Source organism: Pteropus alecto, unplaced genomic scaffold, assembly GCF_000325575.1.
Source record: "Pteropus alecto unplaced genomic scaffold, ASM32557v1 scaffold77, whole genome shotgun sequence".
NCBI classification, from domain to species: domain Eukaryota; kingdom Metazoa; phylum Chordata; class Mammalia; order Chiroptera; family Pteropodidae; genus Pteropus; species Pteropus alecto.
In genome coordinates, this window is record NW_006440820.1 from 1,349,492 (window position 1) to 1,360,678 (window position 11,187).

The 11,187-nt window shown below is 39.1% G+C and overlaps 1 protein-coding gene and 2 pseudogenes across 2 annotated transcripts in view; 2 read left to right on the forward strand and 1 right to left on the reverse strand.

Annotated features, from left to right (window-relative positions):
- The window catches only part of LOC112484741, an 8,199-nt pseudogene extending 4,111 nt beyond the window's left edge, over positions 1 to 4,088 (forward strand).
- Positions 1 to 11,187, reverse strand: part of FUNDC1 (FUN14 domain containing 1) — an 83,607-nt gene that overhangs the window by 30,765 nt on the left and 41,655 nt on the right. The gene's annotated exons all lie outside the window — the stretch shown is intronic.
- On the forward strand, positions 3,996 to 4,981 carry LOC102881570 (annotated as a pseudogene).

Here is an 11,187-nt window from a genome sequence, read left to right on the forward strand (position 1 = left end):
TAAAGGGGACCAGTCAGAAATGAAGAATACAGTATCTGACATGAAAAGTACATTAGAGGGAATCAACAGAGCGGATGAAGCAGAGGATCGAATCAGTGATATAGAGGATGGGATAGCGGGGGACACCCAATCAGAAGAGCAACAGGAAAAAAATCCAAAAAAAAAATGAAGATAGTTTAAGGAGCCTCTGGAACATCAAGCTTAACAACATTTGCATCATAGGGGTTCCAGTAGGTGAAGAGAGAAAGCAAATTTTTGAAAACCTATTTGAAGAAATAATGACAGAAAGCTTCCCTAACTTGGTAGAGGAGTCAGAGTCCCAAACAAGATGAACCCAAAGAGGCCCACACCAAGACACATCATTGTTAAAATGCCAAAGGTTAAAGACAAAGAGAGAATCTTAAAAGCAGCAAGAGAAAAGCAATTAGTTATCTACAAAGGAGCTCCCATAAGACTGGCTGCCGATTTCTCAACAGAAACTTTTCAAGGCAGAAGGGGTTAGCACAAAATATTTAACATGATGAAAAACCAGGATCTACAATCTAAATTACTCTACCCAGCAAACCTATCATTTAGAATCAAAGGACAGATAAAGAGCTTCCCAGACAAGAAAAAGCTAAAAGAGCTTTTCAACACCACCAAGCCAGTATTATAGGAAATGTTGGAGGGACTTCTTTAAGAAGAAGAAAAAAATATGTATCAAAAATATGAATAAAGAATGGCATTAACTACATATCTATCAACAAGTACTTCACATGAAAAAGAATTAAATGCTCCAGTCAAAAGATAGGGTGGCTGAATGGATAAGAAAACAAGACCCTTACATAGGCTTCCTACAAGAGACTCACTTCAGATTAAAAGACACATACAAACTCAAAGTAAAGGGATGGAAAAAGATATTTCATGATGGACTTAAAGAGTATTGTGTTGAGTGGAGTAAATCAGATAGAGGAAGACAAATGTCATATGATTTCACATATATGTGGAATCTAAAGAACAAAATAAACAACAACAAAACAGAAACAAACTCATAGGTACAGCAGACATTTTGAGAGTTACCAGATTGGGGAGAGGGGCAGGAGATGGTGGGAAAAGGGGAAGGGATTAAGAAGTACAAATCTGTAGTTACAAAATAGTCATGGAGGTATAAAGTATAGCATAAGAAATATCATCAATAACATTGCAATAGCTATGTATGGTGTCAGAGGGACACTAGATTTATTGGGAGGATTGCTTTTTGAATTATACAGATATCTAATCACTATGCTGTACACCTGAAACTAATATAATATTGTATGCCAACTGTAAGTGAAAAATAAAAATATTGTTAAAAAATAAAATAATAAAGAATCTGATACGAACTCAATACAGGTAAAGTCAATATTATGAACAGAAAAAAATCTTTAAAATAATTTTGTTTGGGATGCTCAAGAGATCAGTGAAATTATAACACCTATTAAGAGGGTAGGGCTCCTTCCCCCAACTCCTTGGGTTTCTGACCACTTTTCTCTCCTCCGGGAGCTGGGCTCAGTGACTGCTTTCCATTGTGCTCCAGATGTACTCTCGTCTGTTAAGACTTTTTGTGAAAGTTCTGTTCTCCTGTTCTCCCACAGTTGTAAGTGCTTGCTTACACTCTCTCTCTCTCTCTCTCTCTCTCTCTCTCTCTTTCTATTAATAGACTTTATTTTTTAGAGCAGTTTTAGGTTTACAGACAAACCAAACAGAAAGTACAGAGGGTTCTCAAATGTCCCTTTTCTCCTACCAACCCACAGTTTCTCCTATTATTTTCATCTTGTTTTAGTTTGGTACATTTGTTACAATTGATAAATCAATACTGAGACATAATTATTAACTAAAGTCTATAGTTTACATTAGGGTTCACTCTTGGTGTTATATATGCTACAGGTTTTAAAAAATGTAATGACATGTATCCATCATTACTGTATCATACAGGATAGTTTCACTGCCCTAAAAATCCTCTGTGCTCCACCTATTCATCCCTCTCTCCTCCTCAACCCATCAACCACCAATCTTTTTACTGTCTCCATAGTTTCGCCTTTTCCAGAACAACATATAGTTGGAATCACACAGTGTATAGCCTTTTCACAATTGTTTTATTCACTTAGCATCATGCATTTAAGTTTCTTCCATGTTTTTTCATGGCTTTATAGCTCATTTCTTTTTAGCACTGAATAATACTCCATTGTTGGAATGTGCCACAATTTATCCATTTACCTACAGAAGGACATCTTGTTTGCTTCCAAGTTTTGGCAATTATGAATAAAGCTGCTACAAACATTCATATGCAGGCTTTTGTGTGGACATAAGTTTTCAATTCCTTTGAAAGCGTGATTGCTGGTGGTTTGGTAAGAATATGTTCAGTTTTGTAAGAAACGCTCAACTGTCTTCGAGAGTGGCTGTACCATTTTGCATTTCTACCAACAATGCATGAGACTTCCCATTGCTCCACATCCTCACCAGCATCTCGTGCTGCCAGTGTTCTGGATTTTGACCATACTAATAGGTGTGCAGTGATATCTCACTGTTGTTTTTATTTGCAATTTCCTAATGACATATGATGCTGAGCATCTATTCATATGCTTATCTGCCATCTGTATATCTTCTTTGGTGAGCTATCTGTTCAGTTCTTTCATTCATTTTTAAATTAGGCTGTTTGTTTTCTTATCATCAAGTTTTTGATGAATGCCTTTATTTAATAACATATTTTAGAAAAGCCAGATCTCCAGGTTCTCCCAGGGCATTAACTACAAGCCACCCTGCTGTCCTTTAAGATATTTTACAGACCTTAAGCTGAGGTTTTCCCTCTTTCCTGACTCTCAAGGGAACTTTTTGATTTGTAGACATGGACCATAGAACTGCATGGGCCACCATTGGTAGACTTACTTCAGGGCCTAGTTGCTACCTACAGCTGCAGCCAGTGCATCTGGCCCATCCTGCCAGCAAGGGAACATTTGTAGCCCACAGTGCTATCACACTTGTGACAAATAAAACAAACATTAATAACTGCCAAGATTTATTTACAGTCATGTCAGAACACCACCTCCCCAAGATCTAGTTCACCTCTCTCCCAGACCTTCTGAATCCCACATTTTTTTTTACAATTGATAAGGGATTGAATAACACTCAAGGTTTATTAAATATTAAGCACCCTTAAGATTGAGGCAGATTTTACAAAGCAGCTTTATTTTCTAAAGGCTAAAAATTGTTTTGTATTGAATATCCAAACTCTGTTTCATTCTGTCATCTATTCAGTTGGCAGAGCCAAAAAGGAAGAAAATTAGAGTCAGTAAATACAGAAAATGTGAATCTCACATTTTTAAAGAGATCCAGAAATACAGGTGAGTGGAGGTTGGGAGAGCAGAACAGCATTGAGATTCTAAGCCGGCTGCAGCAACTGTTCAGATTACCCTCACTCCTTTGACCTACATGGTGAGCACTGCCTAGTGTTCCTTTACACACAGCTTATGAAGAGTGTGCAGGAAAAAGTGGCAGGTCTTCGACCTGAAACAAGGGTGGAAAGAATCATAGAAAAGACTGAATATGGGATTTGATTGGTACGGGGGTTAAGTATTATGCATCTGATTCTTCTGTCAACTGGTTTTGACTTGAAGCATCTGATGAGCTTGTTCTTGCTTCTCTGATCTCAAAGCATGGAGGATTTTACATTCACTTGAGAACACTGCAGTTATGACAAACATCAAAATCTGACAATAACTTCATTAAAGGAAATAAGAAAAATTATCAAAGAAGAAGTTGAAGGAAGCTGGTGAGAAGAGAACAAAAGAAAAAAGATGACACTTTCAACACGGAGAAGAAATGAACAGAGCTCAGGTTTTCCCAAACTGGCTTCACAGCTCTTGGTGTTGGTAAGAAGAAGAATAAGTGCTCTTAGGGCTCTAAGTGACCTGGGATGTTAATGAAATTTCAGAAAGAAAAATAGGCCCAGGAAAAACAGGCACAAGGAGCATAAGCCTATGGGAATGTGGGACCACCTCCTACTCTTGCTTCAACCTTCTGCTCTGCTTCTGAGAAAAGCTTGCTTCACAAGGTCACTGCCATGGTCTCTGACTGATTTGGACCTGAAGCAGCTGCTCAGTGAGTCTCCAAAAAGAAGACCCTTCCATGATATGGATGATATAAAAGATTCCTGTGTGGTGGGACTGGACCAGGAATTCAGACAGTTCTATTCCATTCCTGAAAGCCGGCCAGTGCCCCCTGGAGATGCACATTGATGAGCTGGTTCAGGCTGAGGGAGAGTGTGAACAGAATTCTCCACCCAGGACATTAGTGGCATACTTTTGGGCATGGAGGTACAAATCTGGAAGCTGAGCAGCCAGGTATGTTCTGAGGTACATGGTCATCTGATTTCATTCTTGCCCTGCAGCAAGGATTCTCTGGTCATATTTGCTCAAAATTTTCATCTCTGGGAGCTGGAAGGTCATACATCTGAAGGAGCTTCTATAGAAACTTCAGCTATTGGCAGGGCACTGCAAGAGCAGATGGCCAAGTATCAGGAGGAATGCCAGGCACACACGCACAAGTAAAGATTGCAGAGATGCTGGAAGAGGAGAAAAACAAGGAGCCAAGAGAACAGATATGTTCTGGTGAGGAAGAGGGAAAGGGGAGCAGAGCCTGTAAGAAATTGCAATGGAATTCTGAAATCAGGGAGATGCTGTCAGGTGGTGAAGATGAAACCGGAAGGCTGTGATCTGGAAAGAAACAAGAACCAGAGTGGAGAGGACTGCATAAAAGCTTTTCTGGATACTGAAGTCCAAACTCTCTGGCTCAAAGACTGAGTGCAGACCAGGTCTCTGTGTAAGGAGAGCAGATCACACTGTAGGTCCCTGACATAGATACTGACCAAGAAGAAAGGAATGGCTCCTTCAAAGTCAAGGTGAAGGAATCACAGACTAAGCCTCGTAAAAAGTTCTTATCCTATCAGCCCAAATTGGCAGCTTGATTGCTTTTCGTAAGTCACAAGTTTTTATGCACTAAAGTAAAAAAGGGAATTTTTCCAAAGCCCAATTCTCTGGACCATCACTCTCTAGCTCTCTAAAATCATTCCCTCAGTAATCTGGCCAAACAGACAGTGGCACTGGAGCAGTCTGAGAAGAAAAATCCCAAGAGTTCTGGGTACAAAGAGCTCTCCTGCTAGGTCCCTAAAGCAACGCTTTTCAGAAGAACAACAGTCTAAATTGAGACACCTCAGAGTCCACACCAAGTCAGTCTTGTATCCAGTCATTGAAGAGTACAAGGGCATCACTCCCATACCCTACCTAGTTCCATTTGGCAACAACCCCTCAAAAATGAAATCTTCCTCAATGTCCATTGATCCACGGCAGCCTCTTCAGGAGGCACTTCAGAACCCGACACAGTTCTCATAAAAATCAAGCCTCATTCTCCACTTCCCTGAGTCACATGGCAAAATGACATTCTGGACTCTTCAGGGCTATCTTACAAGGCTCCCCTTGCTGGCTCTAGCTCCCAACACCACATTGCTTCTAGGAGCTCTGCGCTGAAGGAACAGCAACACAGAGCTCCAATTCCTCCTGAAAGCTTGCTCTGAGGTATACAGCCTGCCTCCACAGGACAGTCTCAAGCACATAGTAAACAAACCTTCTGTTCCCAAGAAGCTGGTCTTAGTAGTCAAATGAAGATTCTAGTGATGGGAAGCAGGAAGGAAAAAAGATACTGACCTCATCTGTGAGGCCCACTGTAAATAACTGCCCATGCTCCTCAAAAGGAACTTCCCTGGTACTCTGGGCTTCACAGCTATGTTGCTGGACAGTTAATGGAGAGACAGATCTTGGGATGGAGAGAGTTCTGAGTTTGGAATATGGGAGCATATGTGTTTCTGAGTTCCAGCACTGTGGCAATCAGTTTGTGCACCTGCATTTTAAATCTGCCAAACACCTTGGCATTTAGACAGAGTATCTCATGAAATCCCATAGGCCAAGGGTTCCTTCTGGCCGTAGGAGGATCCATAGGATAGTCATGGTGTCTGTCCCATCCTCAGACAGTGTGGTCAGCAGGAGTAAAACCTGAATGAAAGCCACAACTGAGAGACCTAGCCTTGCCTCTTTGAAAATATATTAAGAACACTTACTGTGTACTCATTGTGGGGGCCAATTTCTCCTCTGAACATGATAGCGAAGCTCTTTTAGAGAACAGGCATGTAGATCCATCAATCTAGAGACAATTGTGATAGGATTTTTAAAGGCGCTTACTTCGGGTTCAGTTTTCACCATTACCATTAAATGCATTAGATAGAATAGGGCCGTTCATGGCATACCTTATTATAGAAAGACATAATTTCAATGCCTTTACAGTGGAGCAGAATTAGATAAGTCACAACCATTTTAGCTCTTTGAATACTTCTCAAAGATCTCTTTAAAAAGATGTGTCTGTTTTTGGATCAGAGCCAGTTTTTAGTTGAGCTTTCTACAGTTGAATTCTGTAAATCTGTGCCATCTTGACTTGAAGGTCTCCTGGGCCCAGAACACTCAATTCCCAATCTAGCCAGAATTCCAGTTTTGTTTTTCCCGGGTTCATACAAGTGGACCCCCTGAAAAGCCCTTGTTTGGTCAAATCTTCATCTCTTTATGGGCAGAGGTTATGAGTGGTTCCAAGTCACAGATAGGCCAGTTTGTTTTATTCTTAGAAACCCCCTTAGGCAGCGCTATAGTAACAGACTTTTATGAAGTGTCTATCATATAGAAACAGGCTTTGAAGTCCGGGAGCTTTCCAAGCACTGGAGTATACATTAACGTAAGGATGACATGCAGTTAAGCTTGGTGGATGGATTAAGGACAGACCAGAACAGATATTCCAGAGTTCCCAAGTCATTAAGCTGTTCACTGAACTAGTGACTATTTCACAAAGGTCTCTTTACAGAGCTTGACTGTGCCTGTTAATTTTGTACAAGGCATGTTTCAACTGTCTCCTCTAGCTAAGTGAATTCGAATATGTCAAGTGAATTTTATGGTTATGCAATTTATACAAAATCCATAATGTGGTAGACTCTACAGAACAAATGACTCACTTTCTTCCACAAATAAATTGCAAGAAAATAAGAGAGTAGGGGAACCTATAAGCTACAAGAAATTTAAGATACATATCAACCAAATGTAATGTGTGAAGCTTGTTAGGATACTGATTTGTAGAAATCAACTGGTTTTTTTTAATGAGATAATGAGAAAATTAGAACATTTATTGATATTTGATGAAAATAAGGAATTGTTTTACTTTTTAGGGAAGGAAGGAAGGAAGGAAGAAAGCGAAGGAAGGAAGGAAGGAAGGAAGGAAGGAAGGGAAAGAAAGAAAGAAAGAGAGAGAGAGAGAGAGAGAGAGAGAGAGGGGAGGGAGGGAGGGAGGGAGGGAGGATTTGGTTGGCCTTTGTCCCTGTTCCTGGGAAGTAATCTCTAAACCCTTGAAAATTCCCAAGTTTTAGGAGTGTCTTTGTTATTCACTGTGGGCCCTTCAGACCACATCCTATAGTTTAATAAAATGACTTAAGATAGAGGCTGACCAGGCCAGAAAGACCAACCACATGATTAGAGGGTTGGGGCTGTGAGCCATGTGGTATCAGCCTGACTTCTGAAAGCAGAGAGGGTTTGGAGACTGAGTTCAATCACATGGGCGATGATTCAATCAATCATGCCTACTTAATGAAACCACAGTAAAAGTCTGGACACCAAAGCTCAAGTGAGCTTCCTGGGTTGGTAATACTCCATGCATGTATTGCCACATATCAATGCTAGTATGATAATGCATCCCTGAGGATACCAAAGCATCCCTTGAGGACAAGGAAGGATATGTCCTGGTCTTTAAAGATACCTATGGAAACATTTACAGATGAACTAGTATGTCTTGTATTTCTCAAAAATAATCTAGAGGGTGAGAAGAAAGTTAGGACTTAAATGAAACAAGACTGGCCAAGCGGAATCACAAAAGCAGGGTACTGGGATAATGGAGATTCATGAAACTATTTTATCTACTTTTGTATATGTTTTAAATTTTCCAAAGTGAAAATAAAATGGTTATCTATGTAGAAAAAATATGGATCCTTACTTTACTCCATGCAGTAGGCAAAATTCTAAGATGGTTCCCAAGATTATAGACCCATGGTAAATGCACACCTTCTCATAGTTAGTCAAGCACTAGTCTAAGTGGTGTTGTGAAGGAGTTTTACAGATGTAATTAAGATCTCAAATCAGTTGACCTTAAGATAGGGAGATTATCCTGGGTGGGCCTGACCTAATCAGAGAGCCCTTAAAAGGGATGGGACTCTTCCCGAAGAGATTCACTACCAGAGAGCTTTGATACATGAGAGATTCCACACAAGGGAGAGTCTTCATTGCTTGCTTTGAAGTTGGAGGGGACCATGTGGCAAGGAATATGGATGCCCTGTAGGAGCTGACAGCAGCCTCTGGCTAACAGCCATCAAGAAAATGGGGTCTTCAGTCTTACAACTGCAAGGAACTAAATTCTCCCACAATCACATTAGCTTGGAAGAGGGCTCCAAGTCCCAGATGAGCAAACAGTCAACAACCAGATTTCAACCTTCTGAGGACCTCAGCAGAGAACTCAGCTTTGTCATACCAGACTTCTTACCTACAGAACTATGAGCTGATAAATTTGTGCTGCTAGAAGCCGTCATGTTTGTGGTAATTTGTTACACAGCAATAGATAACTAATACATGCAATTAACAAAAATAAATTCCAGTTGTGAAAAATGAAACTTTACACACTTTTGACCAAATTTAGAAAATTATGTTCTTGACCATGGAGCAGGGAAAGACTTGTTAAAATACAAAAAGCAAAATCAATAAATTCAACTACATAAAATTATGTACTTCTGAACTATAAAATACACCAAAAGACAAAGTGAAAAGAAAAATTCATGGACTAAAAGATACTATTTAGAAGACATAAAATTACAAAGAATAATTTTTAAGTTCCTACAAATCAATAAGAGAAAAAAACAAGGCAACAGAAACGAATTATTAACACACAGAACAGAAAGCTTAAAGACCAACAAAAATATATAAAGATCTTCAATATGACTATTCATCAGAGAAATATAAAATAAAACTGTAATAAAATGCAATTTAACCTCCATTGGACCAGCAAAAATTAAAAATCCAAATGATACTGAGTTTTGGTGAGGATGTAGAGTAAAAGAAACTCTCATGTCTTCCTGATGGGAGTGTAAATAGGTACATGCACTTTAGAGGGCAATGTGATGATATCTAGTAAAATAAAAGATATATATACCCTTTGACCCAGCAATTCTATGTATGAGAATATATTCTAAAGAAATTCTTATACATAGGCTTAGGAAAAACACCCACAAATATCATTGCAACATTAAAAAACTACAAACAACCTAAATGTCCATGGACAGGAGAGTGAAGTTTTCATTTTTTTCAATCCTCAATATGCTCTTTTAATCTTGACTGCCAACCCATCTGCTAATCTGCGAGAAAACCACCCCAATTGAAAATGAACTGCTTATTTCACCAGCTCTAAGAGTTACCCATAATTCTCTCAATTGTTGTCATCCACAGAAAAATGTTTTCACTGACTGTGATCTTCAAAGAAGTCCTTTGAGCCAAGAGGATCAAAAGTGCCCAATATATCTGGAAACACACTTCTACCCAAGGATGAAATGACTTTCTAAAATGAGCTAGAAATTGCTGAGCTGAGAATATGGATAATCCGAGTGAAGCAAATGAAAGCTTCTAAGCTACTAAAAAGGGAATATGCTTTTGAAAGGAGCCCACCACCAGTCCATGTGAGAATTAATTTTATTTAATGAGGCTGAGCATAAGCAAAGCTTAGTGTCTAAAAGTCAATCTGTGGATTCTTCCGAACATCTTAGGAATCATGTTATACTATTTAGAACACGTCCAGCTTTTTAAATCACTTCCTAACTTTCCATCTTCACTTTGGTTTTATTTATACCTTCTTATCTCAGGTGGCAAATTTTGAACAAGATACTGGCCAGTAAAAGCATTAGATACCCTCGAGAAGTACTTATGTATGGATTTAACAAAAAATTTTTTAATAAAGTTTATTGGGGCAACATTGGTTAATACAATTATATAATTTTCAGGTGTACATTATCTTTTGACATCTGTATATTCTATTATGTTTACCACCAAAGTCCAGTTTCTGTCAGCTACCATATATTCGATCCCTTTTACACACTTCACCCTCCCCCTACCCCATTATATTTGACCCCTTTACACCGTCTACCTCCCCCATCCTGCCCCACCCCACTAGTAACCACTAGTCTATAGTCCTCTGGTAACCACTAGCCTATAGTCCATGTCCATAAGTCTCTGTTTCTCCTGTTTATTTGTTGCTTTTAGGTTTATATACCACATATAAGTGATATCATGTGATTTTCACTTTTTCTGTCTGGCTTATTTCGCTTAGCATGATTATCTTGAGGTCCATCCACATTGTCGCAAATGGCAATATTTCATCTCTTCTTATGACTGAGTAATATTCCATTGTATATATGTACAACCGCTTCTTTAGCCAGTCATCTATCATAGGAAACTACGATTGCTTCCATGTCTTGGCCTCTGTGAATAATGCTGCTAAACATCGGTATGTAAATATCTTTTCGGATATGAGTTTTTAAGTCTTTTGAGTAAATACCCAGTAGAGAGATTACTGGATCATATGGTAGGTCAATTCTTAGTTTTCTGAGGACCCTCTATACTGTTTTCCATAGTGGCTGTACCAATTTGCAGTCCTACTACCAATGTATGAGGGCTCCTATTTCTCCACATCCTCTCCAACATTTGTTATTACTTGTGCTGTTGATTATAGTCATTCTAACAGGTGTGAGATGGTATCTCAATGTGGTTTTGATTTGCATTTCCCTAACAGTAGCGATGGTGAGCATCTTTTCAAATATTTGTTGGCTATTTGTACGTCCTCAAGGGAGAAGTGTCTGTTCAGGTCCTCTGCCCATTTTTTGATTGGATCGTTTTGTTGTTGTTATTGAGTTGTATGAATTCTTTATATATTTTAGATATTAGGCCCTGATGAGAGGCATTGCTTGCAAATATATTTTCCCATTCAGATGGTTGTCTCTTTACCTTGTTGACGATTTCTTTTGCTGAGCAGAAGTTTTTTAGTTTGATGTAG